This window comes from Pleurodeles waltl, chromosome 6 (assembly GCF_031143425.1).
Source record: "Pleurodeles waltl isolate 20211129_DDA chromosome 6, aPleWal1.hap1.20221129, whole genome shotgun sequence".
NCBI lineage: Eukaryota > Metazoa > Chordata > Amphibia > Caudata > Salamandridae > Pleurodeles > Pleurodeles waltl.
In genome coordinates, this window is record NC_090445.1 from 252,302,464 (window position 1) to 252,322,770 (window position 20,307).

Here is a 20,307-nt window from a genome sequence, read left to right on the forward strand (position 1 = left end):
GAGGGCATATATGCAAGCATCTGTGCTGTCTAGTTCAATTACTAGCTGGTACAAGTGAACAAGGAAGCCAATTTAAGTAAATTTACTGGGCACTGGTGTAAGGAAATGCCTCCTTGGCATGGTTACCCCCTGACTTTTTGCCTTTGCTGATGCTAAGCTATGATTTGAAAGTGTGCTGGGACCCTGCTAACCAGGCCGCAGCACCAGTGTTCTTTCCCTAAACTGTACCTTTTTCTCCACAACTGGCACAACCTGGTACCCAGGAAAGTGCCTTGTAACTGGTACCCCTGGCACCAAGGGCCCTGATGCTAGGGAAGGTCTCTAAGGGCTGCGGCATGTCTTATGCCACCCTGGGGAGCCCTCACTCAGCACATACACCCTGCTTGCCAGCTTGTGTGTGCTGGTGGGGAGAAAATGACTAAGTCGACATGGCACTCCCCTCAGAGTGCCATGCCAACCTCACACTGCCTGTGGCATAGGTATGTCCCCCCCTCTAGCAGGCCTTACAGCCCTAAGGCAGGGTGCACTATACCACAGTTGAGGGCATATGTGCATGAGCACTATCCCCCTACAGTGTCTAAGGAAAACCTTAGACATTGTAAGTGCAGGGTAACCATAAGAGTATATGGGCTGGGAGTCTGTCAAACACGAACTCCACAGCACCATAATGGCTACACTGAAAACTGGGAAGTTTGGTATCTGATGCCAGTGTGCACTTTATTGTAAAATACACCCAGATGGCATCTTGGAGATGCCCCCTGAAAACATACCCGACTTCCAGTGTGGGCTGACTAGTTTTTGCCAGCCTGCCACACACCAGACATGTTGCTGGCCACATGGGTATAGTGCCTTTGTCACTCTGTGGCCAGGAACGAAGCCTGTACTGGCTGGAGGTGCTTCTCACTTTCCCCTGCAGGAACTGTAACACCTGGCGGTGAGCCTCAAAGGCTCACCCCCTTTGTTAAAGCGCCACAGGGCATCACAGCTAGTGGAGATGCCTGTCCCTCCGGCCACTGCCCCCGCTTTTGGCGGCAAGGCTGGAGGAGATAATGAGAAAAACAAGGATAACATCCCCCAGTCGGGACAGCCCCTAAGGTGTCCTGAGCTGAGGTTACTCTTACTTTTAGAAATCCTCCATCTTGTAGAAGGAGGATTGCCCCAATAGGATTAGGGATGTAGCCCCCTCCCCACAGGGAGGAGGCACAAAGAGGGTGTACACACCCTCAAGGACAGTAGCCGTTGGCTACTGCCCTCCCAGACCTAAACACCCCCATAAATTCAGTATTTAGGGGCTCCCAGAACCGAGGAAGAGAGATTCCTGCAACCTAAAGAAGAAGGACTGCTGACCTGAAGCCCTGCAGTGAAGACGGAGACGACAACTGATTTGGCCCCATCCCCACCGGCCCGTCTCCCTACTTCGAAGAAAACTGCGACAGCGACGCATCCAACAGGGTCCAGCGACCTCTGAAGCCTCAGAGCACTACCCTGCATCTAAAGGACCAAGAAACTCCAGAGAACTGCGGCCCTGTTCAAGAAACTGCAACTCTTTGCAACAAAGAAGCAACTTTTAAAGACCACACATTTCCCACCGGAAGCGTGAGACTTCCCAATCTGCACCAGACACCCCAGGCTCGACCTGCGGAAAACTCACTACATGGAGGACTCCCCGGCGACTGCGAGCCCGTGAGTAGCCAGAGTTGACCCCCCTGAGCCCCCACAGCTACGCCTGCAGAGGAAATCTAGAGGCTCCCCCTGACCGCGACTGCCTGCTTCAAGGCACCGACGCCTGGAAACCACACTGCACCCCAGCACCTGAAAGAACCGAACTCCAGTGCAGGAGTGACCCCCAGACAACCCTCTGCCTAGCCCAGGTGGTGGCTACCCCAAGGATCCCCCTCTGTGCCTGCCTGCATCGTTGAAGAGACCCCCGGGTCCCCCCAGTGATTCCTATTAGAAACCTGGCACCTGTTTGCACTCTGCACCCGGCCGCCCCTGTGCCGCTGAGGGTGTACTTTCTGTGCCTGCTTGTGTCCCCCTGCACACACCCCCCCCGGTGCCCTACAAAACCCCTCTGGTCTGCCCTCCGAAGACGCAGGTACTTACCTGCTGGCAGACTGGAACTGGGGCACCCCTATTTCCATTGAAGCCTATGTGTTTGGGGCACCACTTTGACCTCTGCACCTGACCGGCCCTGAGCTGCTGGTGTGGTAACTTTGGGGTTGCCTTGAACCCCCAACGGTGGGCTACCTCGGACCCAACATTGAACCCTGTAAGTGTTTTACTTACCTGCAAACTTAACATTTACTTACCTCCCCGAGGAACTGTTGATTGTTGCACTGTGTCCATTTTTAAAATAGCTTATTGCCATTTTTGTCAAAACTGTACATGGTATTGTGATTATTCAAAGTTCCTAGAATACCTGAGTGAAATACCTTTCATTTAAAGTATTACTTGTAAATCTTGAACCTGTGGTTCTTAAAATAAACTAAGAAAATATATTTTTCTATATAAAAACCTATTGGCCTGGAGTAAGTCATTGAGTGTGTGTTCCTCGTTTATTGCCTGTGTGTGTACAACAAATGCTTAACACTACCCTCTGGTAAGCCTACTGTTCGACCACACTACCACAAAATAGAGCATTAGCATTATCTCTTTTTGCCACTATCTTACCTCTAAGGGGAACCCTTGGACTCTGTGCACACTATTTCTTACTTTGAAATAGTATATACAGAGCCAACTTCCTACAACTGGCCATTACGAGTTCTCCAGCTACATGATGGCTTTCCTTAAACCCATGGTGTTTGGTACCAAACACCTTGTCCTAATAAGTCTGTACCGTTGCCAGTACTAGATTTATGGTGACATGCACCCAGAGGGCACCTTAGAGGTTTCCCCTGAAAACCTACGAGTCTTCTAGTGTGCTGGCTGACTGGTATCGTCCAGCCTGCCACCACAGACAAGTTTCGGGCCCCTTGTAGATGAGAGCCACCGTTATCTGAGGTCAGGAAACAATGCCTGCTCTGCCGAAAATGTAGCACCATCTCCAACAGGATGGCTACTCTATCTGCATACCAACCCCAGAGGCTTCAAGGCCTCTGCCACCTCTCATATGCGACAGACAGACGGACACACACACACACACACAGTAGGAAAGCATCCTTTTTGGCATGGTTAGCCCCCACTTTTTGCCTGGTATCTGATGTCATTTTAACTGAAAATACACTAGGTTCCTGCAAACCAGTGCCAAATCTCTTTGACCCAAACTGCAGTCTTTTACCCAATTAGCAAAACCATTGGCACCCTCAGTCCCTAGTAAATGGTACCCCTGTTACCAACGGACTGGGGTACAAAAGAGGGTCCCCTAAGGGCTGCAGCACAAATTGTGCTACCCTAAGGGAACCTCACCAAGCACATGATAGGCTGTCTTGGAGCAGACATAAGTGAAAACACAGCATGGCAAACAGCCTGTGTGCCATGTTCCATAACACTGCATGTAATATGTGTAAGTCTCACCTCTAGCAGGTCTTACAGCCCTAAGGCTCGGTGCCTTATATTATATGCGAGGGCATATCTGCACAAGCAGATCTGCCCCTGCTATCTCTGTCAGTTCTCAGATGAGGGAAACCATTTTAAATACATGTGCTGCCCACTGGCACTACGAATTCCCCAGCTACATAATGGCTTCACTGAGGATAGGGATGTTTAATATCAAACAGCACAAGTAAGTGACATTTTCCATTCGATGGCATGTGTAGCTGCAGATACACATGCTATGCGCATAGACTACAAAGCAGTTAGTCCTCCCATAAAACAGCGGTGGCTAGCCTGTAGGAGTTGAAGTTGTTTGAAATAATGTTCTTAGGACAGCTTGTCCTACAGTGGTTTGTGGTTGAGATAAAACATCAACACAGTAGTGTTTAGTAAAAGTATGAGGTGTTGATCAAGTAGCTGCTTTACATATATCAGCCATTGGTATGTTTCATAAAAAAGCCATTGTTGCACCTTTCTTTCTTGTAGAATGTGCTTTAGGAGTGACTAACAGTTGTCTTTTTGCTTTGATATAACATGTTTGTATACATCTAACAATCCATCTTGCTAAATCTTGTTTTGATATAGGATTGCCTTTATGTTGAAAAGCCACAAAAAGTTTTTTTGTTTTTCTAAACTGTTTAGTTCTGTCTATGTAATACATTCGAGCTCTTAAGATCCAGTGTATGCAGAGCTCTTTCTGCCACAGAATCTGGATGTGTGAAAGAAGACTGGCAATTCCACTATTTGATTGATGTGACATGGTGAGGCTACTTTTGGTAGGAATTTTGGATTTGTTCTTAGTACAACCTTGTGTTTGTGTGCTTGGAGAAAAGGTTATTCAAGAGTGAAAGCTTGTATTTCACTTACTCTTATTTAAGAAGTAATGCCACCAGGAAGGCAACTTTCCATGTTAGAAACTGAATTTAGCAAGAGTGCATGGGTTCGAAACGTGGTCCCAAACGTCTTGTAAAGCACTATATTTAAATTCCCCGATGGAACTGGTGGTGTTCCTGATGGAATGATGCTTTTTAGCCCTTCCATGAAAGCTTTAATAACAGGAAATCTAAATAAAGAACTATGTTGAATAGTTTGTAAGTATGCAGATATTACAGTAAGGTGTATTTTTATGGAGGAAAAAGCCAAATTAGATATTTGCAAATGAAGTAACATAGAATGTCTTGTATTGATGCTTTAAGAGGATCTATGGTTTTAGATTGACAATAATAGACAAATCTTTTCCACTTGCTTGCGTAGCACTGTCTAGTAGTGGGTTTTCATGCTTGTTTAATGACTTCCATACATTCGGATGGGATATTTAAATATCCAAATTCCATGACCTCCGGAGTCAAATCTCTAGATTGAGTGCATTGGGGTCTGGATGTCTGATTTGACCTTTGTTTTGTGTTAGCAAATCTGGTCTGCGTAGGAGTTTGGAGTGAGGTGCTACAGATAGATCTAGTAGTGTGTACCACGGTTGACGTGCCCATGTTGGTGCTATGAGTATCATGTTGAGTGAAGTTTGACGCAACTTGTTGACTAGAAACGGAAGGAGTGGGAGAGAGGGAAAAGCATAAGCAAATATCCCTGAGCAATTGATCCATAGAGCATTGCCTCTGGCTAGACAATGTGGGTGTCTGGATGCAAAGTTTTGGCATTTTGTATTTTCGCTTGTTGCAAATAGATCTATGTCTGGTGTTCCCCACTTTTGAAGTACTTGAGGGTGAATCTCACATTTGTGTGTTTGTTGGTGATTTCTGCTGAGGACATCTGCCAACTGATTGTCTATCCCTGGTACACACTGTGCTAATATATGAATTTCATTGTGAATTGCCCATTTCCAACTTGTTTGGGCTAGAAGGGACAGTTGAGATGAATGTGTCCCTCCCTGTTTGTTGAGATAATACATGGTTGTCATGTTGTCTGTCTTTATAAGAACATTCTTCTGTTTGAGAAGAGGTTGAAATGCGTTCAGGTCAAGAAACACAGCTAATAATTCTAAATGGTTTCTGTGTAGCTGTTTCTGTTTGACATCCCACTGCCCTTGAATATTGTGATTGCTTAGGTGAGCTCCTCAACCAGTCATTGATGCATCTGTCATAATTATGTTCTGAGGCACAGGGTCTTGAAACAACCGCCCCTTTATTAAGTTGCTGCGATTCCACCACTGAAGGGACATATGTTTCTGGCGGTCTACCAGCACTAGATCTTGAAGTTGACCATGTGCCTGTGACCAGTGTTGTGCAAGGCACTGTTGTAAGGGACTCATGTTTAATCTTGCATGTGGGACTATTGCTATGCAAGATGCCATCATTCCTAAGATTTTCATGACAAATCTTACAGTGTATTGTTGATTTGGTTGTATAAGTGGAATTAGATTTTGAAAAGCTTGTATCCTTTGTGTATTTGGATATGCAGCAGCTAATTGAGTATTTAGGATAGCACCTAAATACGGTTGTACTTTTGCTGGTTGAAGGTGTGACTTTTGGTAGTTTATAGAAAAACCTAGCGTGTTCAGAGTTTCTATCAAATAATGTGTACGATTTTGGCATTGTGTATGATTGCTTGATTTTATTAGCCAATCGTCTAGATATGGAAAAATATGGATGCGTTGTCTTCTTAGGTAAGCTGCTACTACTGCTAATCACTTTGTGAATACCCTTGGGGCTGTTATGCCGAAAGTTAACACCTTGAATTGGTAGTGTTTTCCTTGTATGACAAACCTGAGGTATTTTCTGTGAGCTGGATGGATGGGTATGTGGAAATACGCATCTCTGAGGTCTAGGGCTGTCATGAAGTCTTGCTTTTTGTATCAGCAGGATAACATCTTGCAGAGTTACCATGTGAAAAGGTTCTGATAGGATATACAAATTTAGGGGCCTGAGGTCTAATATTGGCCTGAGGGTGCCATCTTTTTTGGGAATTAGAAAGTATTGTGTGTAAACTGTTCCTAGTTGAGACTGTGGAACTAGTTCTATTACTTGTTTGAGTAGTAGAGATTGAACCTCTTGTTGTAAAAGAACTGTATATTCTGGGGTTAATTCGTGATATCTTGGTGGAATAGTTGGAGGAGTGTTTATCAGTTCTAGGCAATAGCCATTGCGGATAATTGATAACACCTAGTTGTCTGTGGTGATATTTTGCCAATGTGCAACTGCTGTAGTCTTTTCCCCACAGGAGATGTGTGGAGTGGAAGGGAGTGAGTAAAGTCACTGTTTTGGTTGTGTTGCTGGTTGTTTAGAGGTTTTGAATTTACCTCTATTTCTAGAGTATGTTCCTCTGTACGTTCCTCTAAACCCACCTCTCTGGTACTGGGTTTGATAAGGTGGTTTTGCTTGTGAAGTTGATGCCTCGGAGGATTGTGGTCTAAAACCTCCTCGAAACTGAGGCTTACATAAAGACCCCCTATATGGTGTAGTATACAGAGCACCCATTGCCTTGGCTGTATCGGAGTCTTTTTGCAATTTTTCTATTGTAGTGTCCACCTCTGGCCCAAAAAGATGTTTCTTGTATAAAGGCATGTTTAACATAGCCTGCTGGATTTCTGGTTTAAAACCAGAGGAGCGCATCCATGCATGTCTTCGAATGGCAATTGCTGTGCTCACGCTCCTTGCAGCTGTATCAGCTGCATCAAGGGCAGACCTTATCTGGTTGTTACTGATAGCTTGCCCTTCCTCTACTACCTGCTGTGCCCTCTTCTGGTGCTATTTTGGGAGATGCTGTATGATATCCTGCATCTCATCCCAATGGGCTCTATCAAACGGGCTAGTAGTGCCTGGGAATTAGCTATCCTCCACTGATTTGCTACTTGGGACGCAACTCTCTTCCCTGCAGCGTCAAATTTCTCTTTATCAGGAGGGGGTGCATCTCCTGAAGACTGGCTATTTGCCCTCTTTTGTGCAGCACTAACCACCACTGAATCGGAAGGCACCCGATGGGTGATGTAATCACAGTCAGAGGGTACAGGCTTATACTTCTCTATTAGAGGTGTGATTTTACTTGCTTTCACAGGCTCATTAAAAATTTGGTCTGCGTGCTTTACCATGCCTGGTAGCATTGGGAGGCATTGGTACCTAGAATGTGTTGAGGATAACGTGTTAAACAAAAAATCTTCCTCTAATGGTTCTGTGTGTATTGTTACCCCATGGTAGGCTGCAGCCCTGGCTATGACCTGATTGTATACTGTAGTATCTTCAGGTGGAGATGGTTTAAAGGAGTAGGTGTCTGGGTTGTTATCTGGGAGGGGATCAGGATCATAAAGGTCCCATGGATCTACAATGTCTTCTTGGGAATCAAAAGAAAGTGTTGGAGAAGGCATTGGAGGAGGGCTGGTGTGAGGCGAGGTAGGAAGGTGTGGAGAACGAGGAGGAGAGGACTGAGGAGGCACTGGCTTCTCTTTTTGCTTTGGCACTTTAGCTGGGGGCTGTGCAGTGTCCAGTTCTTCTCGGAATGTCAGCTTTCTCTTTGTCTTTAGAGGAGGTGCTGTAATAATTCTCTCCGTCTCTTTATGGATGTATATCCTAGAATGCCTCTCATCCATAACTTGTAGAATGGGCTCAATGTCCGATTCTTCCTCAGAGGTTTTATGGCTTTCTCAGTTTTTTGGAAAGTCCTTGCTCCTCTATATAACCTGTCCTTTTTGGTTCCGAAGTCTGATGTTTTTTCGGTATTGAAAATGCTGTGGAAGGTCTCGGCTCCAAAACGGTCTTTCTAATTTTCGACTCTGAAAATTGCGTTTTTTTGCTAGAGTCCGAAATGGAGCCCTTGATAGTTTTTGTCGACTCCGAAGTAGTCAGAGGTGTGGCCTTTTTCAGTGCCGAACCCGAGGGTCGCTCACCGACAGACTTTTTTTGGGGCCGAACCATGGCCTTTCGGAAGTAGAGTACCCAAGCCCTTCTGATGTTTCTTGTGTGGGGGATGCAGGGGCAGACGTACTCACATGCTGACCAGCTGTGATGGGTCTGTCGTCTTCGAACTCCTGCTCAGACTCTGTGTCTCGGATAGAGACGGCTGTTTGCATCTGCTCCTCGTCGGTGACGTTGAGATGTTCACTGCTCTTCGACGCCATTCCCAGACTTCTTGCTCTTCGGTCTCTAAGAGTCCTTTTTGATCGAAACGATCGACAGGCCTCACAGTTTTCCTCCCGATGGTCTATAGAAAGGCACAGTTTCCAAACCAAATGTTGCTCTGTGTATGGGTATTTGGCTTGGCACCAAGGGCTGAATCGGAATTGAGTCCGATCCTTCAGGCTCTCCACGCGGTCGGCCCGAATAGGCCAGAGTTGGCTGCACGCCCCCGAAGGGTGATGTAAGTGGTTTCCCGACGGTACTACTGGCTCAATGCTAGTTGGATAACGCGATCGAGACAATACCGACGAAAAGAAAGGTTTTCTAAAGTTTTCCAAATCGAAATCTCGGACCGAGAGGAAACACGTCCGAACCCGATGGCGGAAAGAAAAGAATCTAACAATGGAGTCGATGACCATGTGCAATGGATCCGAGAGGAGGAGTCACTCAATCCCGTGACTCTAAAAAGACTTCTTTAACGAAAAACAACTAGTAACACTCTGAACCCAAGACTAGATGTTAGAATCGATATGCATAGCATGTGTATCTGCAGCTACACATGCCATCGAACACATATATACATATATATGTAAAATAATGTCACTTACCCAGTGTACATCTGTTCGTGGCATGTAGTGCTGCAGGGTCACATGCTTTGCATAAGTTCGCCATCTAGTGTTCTGCTCACAGTGTTACAAGTTGTTTTTCTTTGAAAAAACTTTTTTTTTTTTTTTTGAGGCACAAGATTGAGTGACTCATCCTCTCGGTGACAGTGCGCATGGGCATTGAGTTCTTTGTTAGATTGTTTTCCCGTAGGAGGATAAAGTAAGGAGGGAAGAACTGTATATGTACATATATACAGTAAGTAAAGAAGATGTCTATGCAATGTATATACATATTTACATAAGAAAATACAACGGCCACAGGCTTCCGGGGAGGAGGTAGGGCGCATGTGAATCAGCAGCACTACATACCACGAACAGATGTACACTGGTTAGGCGACATTTTCTGTTCAATGGCATGTGTAGCTGCAGATACACTTGCTTTGCAAAGACTGAAAAGCAGTCCCCTCAAAGAAAGTGGAAACTAGCCTGTAGGAGTTAGGGTTTTTTGAAATAGTGTTTTAAGAACTGCTTGACCAACATTTACTTCTTAGCGAGATAGCACACCCACATAGTAGTGTTTAGTCAATGTGTGTGGTGTGGAGCATGTGGCTGCTTTGCATTTGCTGCCACTTGTATATTCCCTAAGAATGCCACTGAAGATCCTTTCTTTCTAGTAGAATGTGCTTTAGGAGTTAATAGTTGCCTTTTAGCTTTAAAATAGCAAGTTTTAATACACTTTACTATCCATCTGGCCAATCCTTGTTTGGAAATAGGATTACCTTTATGAGGCGGTAGAAAAGCCACAAAAAGTTGTTTTGATTTTCTAAAATCTTTTTTTCTGTCTATATAATACTTGAGAGCTCTTTGCAAGTGTGTGGAAAGCTCTTTCAGAAACTGAATATGGCTGTGGAAAGAAGACTGGCAATTCCACTGACTGATTGATGTGAAATGGTGAAACCACTTTGGGTAGACATTTTGGATTTGTCCTAAGTACTATTTTGTGTTTGTGAACTTGGAAGAAGGGTTCTTCTAAAGTGAATGCTAGAATTTCACTTACTCTCCTTAAGGAAGTAATTGCTACCAGGAAAGCAACTTTCCATGAGAGAAATTGAAGAGCTCATGAATGCATGGGTTCAAATGGTGGACCCATAAGCCTTGTGAAAACAATGTTAAGATTCCAGGCAGGAGCTTGTGGAGTTCTAGGTGGAATAACTCTTTTAAGGCTTTCCATAAAAGCTTTTATGACAGGAATTCTAAACAGAGAAGTACGATGTCTGTTTTGGAGGTAGGCTGATATTATTGTTAAATTAATTTTAATAGATGAATATGCAAGATTTTCTTTTTGTAAATGAAGCAAACAACATATAATATATCCTGTACCGATGCTTTAAATGGAACAATGTTTTTGGGTTGCCGGTAATATACAAAATGTTTTCATTTAGCTGCATAGCACTGTCTGGTTGTAGGTTTACGTGCCTCCTTTAGAATGTCCTTACATTCTGTTGGGAGCTGTAGATATCCAAACTCCATGATTTCAGGAGCCAAATCATCAGGTTGAGCATACTGGGATTGGGATGCCTGATCTGACCCTTGTTTTGAGTCAATAGGTATGGTCCGTTTGGGAGCCTGTGATGTGGTACTACAGACAGATCCAACAGTGTTGTGTAACAGTGTTGACATGCAGAGGTGGGAGCTACGAGTATCATAGTAAGAAAGGTGTGACTAATCTTGTTGACTAGAAATGGAATTAGTGGGAGAGGGGGAAAAGCGTAGGCAAATATCCCTGACCATCTAATCAATAGAGCATTGCTTTTGGATCAAGGGTGTGGGTACATGGATGCGAAGTTTCGGTATTTTGTGTTTTCGCTTGTTGCGAAAAGGTCTATGTCTGGCCTTCCCCACATGTGAAAGTACTGTTGAATTACTTGTGGGTGAATCTCTCATTGGTGTATTTGTTGCTGCATCCTGCTTAAGAGGTTCGTTAGTTGGTTGTGTATCCCTGGGATATACTCTGCTAATAAGTGAATGCGATTGTGAATTGCTCACTTTCAAATTGTCTGTGCTAGAAGGGACAATTGAAATGAATGTGTCACCCCCTTGTTTCTGCAGATTATACATTGTCATCATGTTGTCTGTCCTTATTAACACTGTCTTGTGTGGGATTTGTAACTGGAATGCTTTGAGGGCTAAGAACACTGCCAGCAATTCCAAGTGGTTTATGTGATAAGTCTGCTGGACTTACTCCCATTGTCCCTGTATCATAAGATTGTTGAGATGGGCTCCCCAACATGTCATTGATGCATCTGTGGTGATTATGGTCTGTGGCACAGGGGCCTAAAATAGCTGACTTTTTGATAAGTTGGTGTGATTCCACCATTACAGAGGTTGTAAGTCTGGCGGTCCAACAACCCTAGATCGTGAAGTTCACCCTGTGCCTGAGACCACTGTTGTGAAAGACACTGTTGCAGGGGTCTTATGTTTAGACGTGCATTGGGCACTATTGATATTCAAGATGCCATCTTTCCCAAGAGTTTCATAATAAACCTTACTGTGTACGTTTGATTGTGTTGTAGTTGAGATATGAGACTGTGTATGGTAACGATTGTGTATTGTGTGTGTTGTTGACAGGTTTGAATGGTGCTGGCTTTGATGAGCCAGTCGTCCAGATAGGGAAAGACATGTATATACTGTCTTCAGAGGTATGCTGCAACCATTGCTAGGCGTTCGGTAAATACCCTTGGTGCTGTTGTTACTCCAAAGGGTAGCACTTTGAATTGGTAATGCTTGCCTGCTATCACAAAATTCAAGTATTTGCGGTGTGCTGGATGTATGGGATTATGGATGTAAGTATCTTTTAGATCTAATGCTGTCACAGTCTTTTTTTTAATTTTTTTAAACAAGGGGATGACATCCTGTAGAGTGACCAAGTGGAAATGCTCTGAGAGAATGTACTGACTGAGAGGTCTGGGATCGAGGACTGGTCTGAGAGTGCTATCCTTTTTCGGTCTGGAGAGTATAGAGTATATACTCCTGTTCCTTGTTGAGTGATGGGTACTACCTCTATTGCAATTTGAGTAGAAGAGATTCTACCTCTTGTTTTAACAGAACAATATGTTCCTGAGAAAGCCTGTGTGAGCGAGGGGGAATGTTTTGCACAGTGGAGATGAGTTCTAGGCAATAATCATTGTGGATAATTGAAAGTCCCCGTTGATCTGATGTAATTTTGTGCCATTGATGGTAGAAATGTTGCAGTTTTGATGAGGTGGAGACACCTCTTGTGGTAGTTGATTTTCCCCTAATTCTGAAGCTATGCCCTCTATAGGATCCTTTGAAATATCCCCTAGAAAAATACTGTTGTCCATGTTTTTGTTGGGACGTAGAGGTCTCTGATGATTGGGTTTTAAAAATCCCTCTAAATTGGGGCTTTCTAAAAGTACCCCGAAAATGTGTTGTGTAAATGTTGAACAGCATATTAAGGACTACTTGCTGTATTTCAGGTTTGAATCCTGAGGACCGCAAGCCAAGCATGTCTTCTGATCATAACGCTACTATTTATTTACCAAGCTGCGCTGTCAGCTGCGTCTAGGGTGGAACTAATTTGATGGTTGGTAATAGCTTGTCCCTCTGCCACTACCTGATGTTCCCTTTTTTGGTGTTCCGTAGGGAGATACTGGAGAAACTCCTGCATCTCGTCCCAATGGGCCCTGTCATACCTGGCTAAAAGAGCTTGGGAGTTGGCGATTCTCCACTGATTTGCAGCTTGAGTTACCACTCTTTTGCCTGCTGCTTTCCTTATCAGGGGGAGGGGCATCCCCTGTGGACTGACTTTTTGCCCTTTTTCTAGATGCACTGGCCACAATGGAATCAGGTGGTAATTGTTGTGTTATAAAAAAAATGGGATCTGAAGGTGCAGCTTTATACTTTTTTATCCACCTTTGGTGTTACTACCCTAGCCTTTGCTGGTTCTTTAAAAATGTAATCAACATGTTTTAGCATGCCTGGTAGCATTGGCAAACATTGGTACTGTTTATGTGTAGAGGAGAGGGTGTTGAATAGGAAATCATCCTCTATAGGTTCAGAGTGCAGCTGCACATTGCGGTATGTGCTGCTCTAGCAATCACCTGATTATAGGCCGTGGTGTCTTCAGGTGGAGATGGCCTTGTGGGATATAGATCAAGGTCATTAGATGGAAAAGGGTCTGGATACATGGCCCATGGGTCTACATTATAAGGATTGTCACCCATATAATCCCCATGCAAAGAGGCAGGAGATTGTATAGAAAACTGTATGAGTGAAGGTGGTGGAGAAGTAGGAAGGAAAGGAGAATGCGGTAAAGAAGGCTGATACACTGTCTTTGGCTTCTCCTTGTGTTTAAATATTTTTGCAGGTGCAGGCCCAGCTTCCAGACTTTCTTGGAATGACAGTTTCATCTCGGTTATAGGAGGTGGTGAGGCAATAATTTCCCTGTATCCTTTTGGATTTGCATTTTCCTCTGTTTGTGGTCCATAACTTCCAGAAAAGGCCTAATTTCTGTTGACTCTTCTGCAGATGGAACATTTTCACTTCCCACAAATGTATGCTCTGAAAGCTTGGTGTCTGCTTTAATTGGGCCATAAATGTGGTTTCTGAAGCAGATGGAACTTTTTTCGGCTCCGCGGAGGAGCTTGGATGTTTCGGCTCGGAGGCGGTATGTTCGCATTTCGGTTCCGAAGTGGAATCTTCCACCTTGCAACTCGATCCCGAAACAGGCGTGGCTGCCTGTTCAGACAAACGCATTTTGGCCTTCTTCGACGCCGAACCCGAAGGACGGTCATCAAGATGTAATTTTCTGGTCTGACCATTGCCAGAAAGCAGTGGTGGACCCAAAACCATCTGTGTGTTTTTGGTGATGGGAAGAGGCTGGCGTACTCACGCATTGCGCCGCAGGAATAACTTGGGTGTCCCCATCTGAGTCACGGTCGGAATCAGTCTGCAATGGAAACTGCAGCCTGCATTTGTTCCTTACCGAAAATGTTGGACATTTGTTCGGTCGACATCGATGCCATCTCTAGTCTTCGATCCTGCAGAGTCTTCTTGGAGCGGAAGGATCGGCACGCCTTGCAGGTTTCCTCTTCATGATCTGGAGAGAGGCAAAGGTTACACACGGAGTGCTGGTCGATGTAGGGGAACTTGGCATGGCACCAAGGGCAGAATCGAAATGAAGTCTGATTCATGAGCCTGTGACACAGTAGGCCTGAGAAGGGCGCAGGTGCCCAAAAGGGCGTTTAATCGATCCCGACGTTATAATAGGATCGAGTGTAGTAAGGAAAATGCATTCGAAAAACTGTACAGACATTTAAAGTAAAGATAGAGAAGTTCAGCTAGTACTGAACCGAGATTTACCAGAGCGAGCAGCAACACGACCGAACGTAACGGCGGAAAGAAAACAATCTAACAAAGGACTCAATGCCCATGCGCATTATCACAGAGGAGTCGTCATTCGATCTTGTGACTCGAAAAAGCTTCTTCGAAGAGAAACAACTTGTAACACTCCGAGCCCAACACTAGATGGCTAACTTATGCAAAGCATGTTTATCTGCAGCTACACATGCCATCGAACATATATACATTTCAAACCTAAGCTATGTTAGAGCACAGCATGATAAGCCCTAATCCGCCCTTCAGGTTTCCCCCCTGGGAAGACATCATCCCTCACACCTGAGCAAGGAAGCCTGTTATCTAGAAAGACACCGTCCCCATATAGGCCAGGGTTTCGGCAGTCTACACAAGCAGCTTTACCGAAGAAGTTCAACAATCAGCATGCAGTCGTGGTCATCTGGCTGGAATCTCCCTCTAACATATGTATGGGGCAGAGAAGTGTTTTATAATAAAACAACTGGTGTTCTAAGAAATTATCCCCACATAAGGATGTGTAGGTTTCTGTGAATGTCAGAGACACAGCGTACCACTTTTGCCGGCAACCCTATCTGACTGCAGCCTTAAGGAAAGCAAAAGTGAAATTAATGCAGTGCTAAGAACATGATGCTTTCCTAGGCGAAAGAACACCTAGCTAGAGAGAATAAAACAACACCGCAAATGTGGCTAATGCATTAGATGTTTGTAGCGTCCAACCTAACTGAATAATGGACCTTAGTTTACTCTGTCCATGGTGTAAAGATGACACGTCACTCTGCACTCTATTGTAGAAGAGACAATGCTGTTTAAAGTGTATATCCGGTCAGACAAGGTGTTAATCCCATTCATTATCTACAACTTCTAATGCTTTTGGTGAATTTTCCTGAACTATTTGCCTTAACCGGGCAGCCGCTTCTTGTTGGGAAAGTTTCAAAATTTCATTATATTCTGCATATAAGAAGCGCTTTCTGCGTTGTCTTCTGGGGCCTAACAGGAAATCCTGCAAATCTGTGTTACATGGGTGACTGAAGTGTTCTTTAACAGCATCAACTGAGGAACTTTTCAACCATTGCTGGCATAATTTCCCTACACTATATATTGTCACTATACCCAAGTGTTCCGATGTCACATAGCAAGGGTCTGCCCTGTTAGTTCTAAAACCCCCCTGAGGAGTTTACAAAACGTGTATGGCACACATTGGTGTCTACTGGCCACAATAACCACCCACCAGGACATGAAAGTGATGTGTTAAATGTTCCATTCTGTACCCACTCATCAAGCTGATCTTTGGATGCATTTATGTACTTTTGACATTTGTAAAATTTTGCAGGGGTAGGAATACTGCAATCATACCTCAGGAATACAAATCCTTATTTTTCACTAAGACTAAACAACTTGTCTGTTGTACAGTTTAAAAACATCATTTGAACAGGTAATTGGACATCCTGGTTTGTTGTTGTGCCCCTGCCCCCTCCCTCCTGCCGTTCATGGACCGTTATGCTACAGGCTCCACCTGTCTGTCCTGTATGGTCAGCTTGCTGCCCTTGCCTCTTTCCCCTCTGCTCTCTGATGTCCATGTGCATGGCCCTGTCCCTTCCCTATTGCTTTATATGCTTCGCTGTGCTGCACTGACGTCCTGCTTGCTCTGTATGGTGTATTGTGCTGCTGCAACCCCTGATGCCTTCCCTGTAAGGCAATTTGGTGCACCTGTCCATCCTCCTCCTCCCATTTGTTATCCTATTCCAGGTTGGTTTTTGCCTCTGCCTACCTTTCCCCTGCCCTTCAGTGTCCCTTGTGCTGCCACTACCCCTCCCTCCTGCTCAGCGTGGCTAACTTGTCTCCTATACAGCCTCCTCCCAGCCCTTAATTAACCGAGTCTGTGCCCCTGAAAAACAGCCTCCCACAGTATACTAATGAACAACTAGATTGCAAACATTCTACATTTATTATGAAAGTGTGGCATACTTGACTTCATTGTAGGAAGTTGGCTCTGTATACTATCTCAAAGTGAGAGATAGTGTGCACAGAGTCCAAGGGTTCCCCTTAGAGGTTGATAGTGGCAAAATTTGATAATAATGCTCTATTTTGTGGTAGTGTGGTCGAGCAGTAGGTTTATCAGAGGGTAGTGTTAAGCATTTGTTGTACACACACAGGCAATAAATGAGGAACACACACTTAAAGACTTAACTCCAGGCCAATAGGTTTTTATATAGAAAAATATTATTTTCCTAATTTATTTTTGAACCACAAGATTCAGAATTTAGGTAAGTACATAAATTGTAAGGTCCTTCACACAGGTAAGTATGGAACTTTGAATTAAAAACAGCAGTATACACAGTTTTGGCAAAAGTGGCAATAAGCTATTTTAAAAGTGGACACTGCAAAAATCAACACTTCCTGGGGGAGTTAAGTAATAGCTAGTTTCTCAGGTAAGTAAAGCACTTACAAGTGCATTCTTCTGGTCATAGGCAGCCCACCGCTGAAGGTTCAAGTCAACCCCAAACACCCAGCAACAGCAAAACAGGGCCAGTCAGGTGCAGAGGTCAAAGGAGGGCCCAAATAACATAGGTACCTATGGAGAACAGGGGTGTTCCGGTTCCAGTCTGCTAGCAGGTAAGTACCTGCGTCCTTGGGGAGCAGACCAGGGGGGTTTTGTACAGCAGTGGGTGGGGGGGGGGGGGGGGGAGGCATGGGGGCAGGGGAAGGACACAGGCACACAAAATACACCCTCAGAGGCACAGGGGCAGCCGGGTGCAGTGTGCAAAGTAGGTGTCGGGTTTTGCGTTGAAAGCAATGCAGGGACCCCGGGGTCACTTTGGCGGTGCAGGCAGGGGGGCTTCTCAGGCCAGCCACCCAACTGGGTTTGGATGAGGGCCGCCTGCTGGTCACTCCTGCACTCGTAGTTGGTTCCTCTTGGTCCTGGGGGCTGCGAGTGCAGTGCTTTGTCCAAGAGTCGGGTTCCTTTGTTACCAGGCATTTCCGGTCAGGGGGAGCCTCTGGATCCTCTCTGCAGGCATCGCTGTGGGGGTGCAGGGAGGTCGACTCAGGGTGTCCACGTCGTTGGAGTCGCCTGGGGGTCCTCTCTGCGGTGTTGGTTTCTCTGGACTCAGGCCGGGGGCGTCAGGTGCAGAGTGTGAAGACTCACACTTACGGAGTGAGGCTGGAGTCTTCTTTAAAGTTGGTTTATTTTTTGTAGATTTGGACAGAACCGCTGTCCTCTGGAGTTTCTTGGTCCTTTAGGTGCAGGTCAGTCCCCTGAGTCCTCAGAGGTTGCTGGTCCCGCTGGATGCGTCGCTGTGCAGGTTCCTTGAGTCTGGAGACAGGCCGGTAGGGCTGGGGCCAAGTCAGTTGTCTGTCATCTCTGCGGGGCTTTCAGGTCAGCAGTCCTTATTCTTTCTTCAGGTTGCAGGAATCGGCTTTCCTGGGTTCAGGCTCGCCCATAAATACTCAATTTAGGGGTATGTTCAGGTCTGGGGGCAGTAGCCAATGGCTACTGTCCTGGCGGGTGGCTACACCCTCTTTGTGCCTCCTCCCTGAGGGGAGGGGAACACATCCCTATTTCTATTGGGAGAATCCTCCAAAACAAGATGGAGAATTTCTTATGGAAGGGGTCACCTCAGGACACCTTAGGGGCTGTCCAGACTGACAGGTGATTCCTCCTTGTTTTTCTCACTATCTCCTCCGGACCTGCTGCCAAAAGTGGGGGCTGTGTCCGGGGGGGCAGGCATCTCCACTAGCTGGAATGCCCTGGGGTGCTGTAACACCAGGGTTGAGCCTTTGAGGCTCACCGCCAGGTGTTACAGTTCCTGCAGGGGGAGGTGAGAAGCACCTCCAACCAGTGCAGGCTTTGTTCCTGGCCACCGAGTGACAAAAGCACTCACTCCATGTGGCCAGAAACCAGTCTGGATGTGGCAGGCTACCAGGAACTGGTCAGCCTAACACTAGGAATTGGACTGGTATACAGGGGGCATCTCTAAGATGCCCTCTGTGTGCATTATTGAATAAACCCCACACTGGCATCAGTGTGGATTTATTGTGCTGAGAAGTTTGATACCAAACTTCCGAGAATTCAGTGTAGCCATCATGGAACTGTGGAGTTTGTGTTTGACAATCTCCCATACTATATACTCTTTATGGCTACCCTGCACTTACAATGTATAAGATTTGGCTTAGACAATGTAGGGGCATAGTGCTCATGCAGATATGCCCTCACCTGTGGTATAGTGCACCCTGCCTTAGGGCTGTAAGTCCTGCTAGAGGGGTGACTTACCTATGCCACAGGCAGTGGGTTGTGGGCATGGCACTATGAGGGGAGTGCCATTTCGACTAGGTAATTTTCCCCCCACGTGAGCTGTCGTTCATGTGCTGAGTGAGGGGTCCCCAAGGTGGCATAATAGATGCTGCCGCCCTTAGATACTTTCCCTGGCCACAGGGCCGTTGGTACCAAGGGTACCAGTTACAAGGGACTTATCTGTGTGCCAGGGCTGTGCCAATTGTGGAAACAAACGTACAGTTTATGGAAAGAACACTGGTGCTGGGGCCTGGTTAGCAGGATCCCAGCACACTTTCAATCATAACTAGCATCAACAAAAGGCAAAAAGTTAGGGGGTAACCATGCTATGAGAGGCATTTTCCTATATTCATCTTGATGTATTCAAAACTAATACCTAAAGCATTTCCTTTAGAAATTATTCACATAGGAATAACGGTTAGTGATCTAAAAAACTAAAATGAGGACATTTTCTGAGTTCTCAAATAATGATAAAGCACTTTTAAATTATTTTCTATCTTTATGGTTTTATCTTATTAAGTTGATCACTTGATTGTATGTTACACTTATAGGAGAGGATGTGGAGTTACAGCAAGAGGTGCAGACTTAGCAACTGGGGAACCAGGTTTGAGTTTCGGGGTCAGCGCAATAATCCTGTAATTCTGGGCAAATCACTTAATCTCCCCGTGGGTAAAACCAAAATGAATGTGTCCTTGTGTAATGTAACTGATGCTCATGTAAAGCACTGCAATACCTTCAGGTTATGTCTGCGCTACATAAAACAGCAAAAAAAAACCCCAAAAAAACATTAAGTGTTTTGCACACTTCTGTCATTGGGCTATTCCGAGGCCACACGTGGGTGATAGGTGTGTTAGATTTGGGCTCTGTTTTACGTGTTGGATGACACATTGGGAGACTCATCTCTTACGAGCCCCCCCAATTTCCTCATTTACTGCAGTATTCTCAGCAGAAATGCTTTCAGTTTTCCACTCAGATTCCATCAAGATGTAGTGCAGATGTGCCACACTTTTGGCATAAATTCAGAATGTTAGCACTCTAGTTGCTCATTAGAACACTGTAGTAAAGCTGCTAATTACCAGGAAATCACCAATTTTTACCAGTAATTACCAGGGAGTTAACTGGCAGTCTGCTGCTGGTTTTGAAAGTGCAGGTTTTCAGTCTGCATGTAATAATTTTTTAATTAAACAGAAAGGAAAAATATTTGAGAACTCACTTAAAACGTGTCCTAATTTTTCTTTCTACAGCACTAACCATAATTTCCATGAAAAAATGAACTACCTTGTTCCTTTCTAAATTAAATGTTTTAAGTTCTACCAGTTTGAGTCAATCAAGATGGCTTCAGGTAAGTAAGTAAGACTGTTAGTTTTACAGTTGTTCTTCAGAACACTCTGGGAAGCTGCAGTAGAACATGGGGGAATGTAAT

The 20,307-nt window shown here is 45.1% G+C and overlaps 1 protein-coding gene across 3 annotated transcripts in view; it reads right to left on the bottom strand.

Moving 5' to 3' along the window:
* CDC27 (cell division cycle 27) overlaps nt 1-20,307 on the bottom strand; it is a 623,340-nt gene that overhangs the window by 312,351 nt on the left and 290,682 nt on the right. The gene's annotated exons all lie outside the window — the stretch shown is intronic.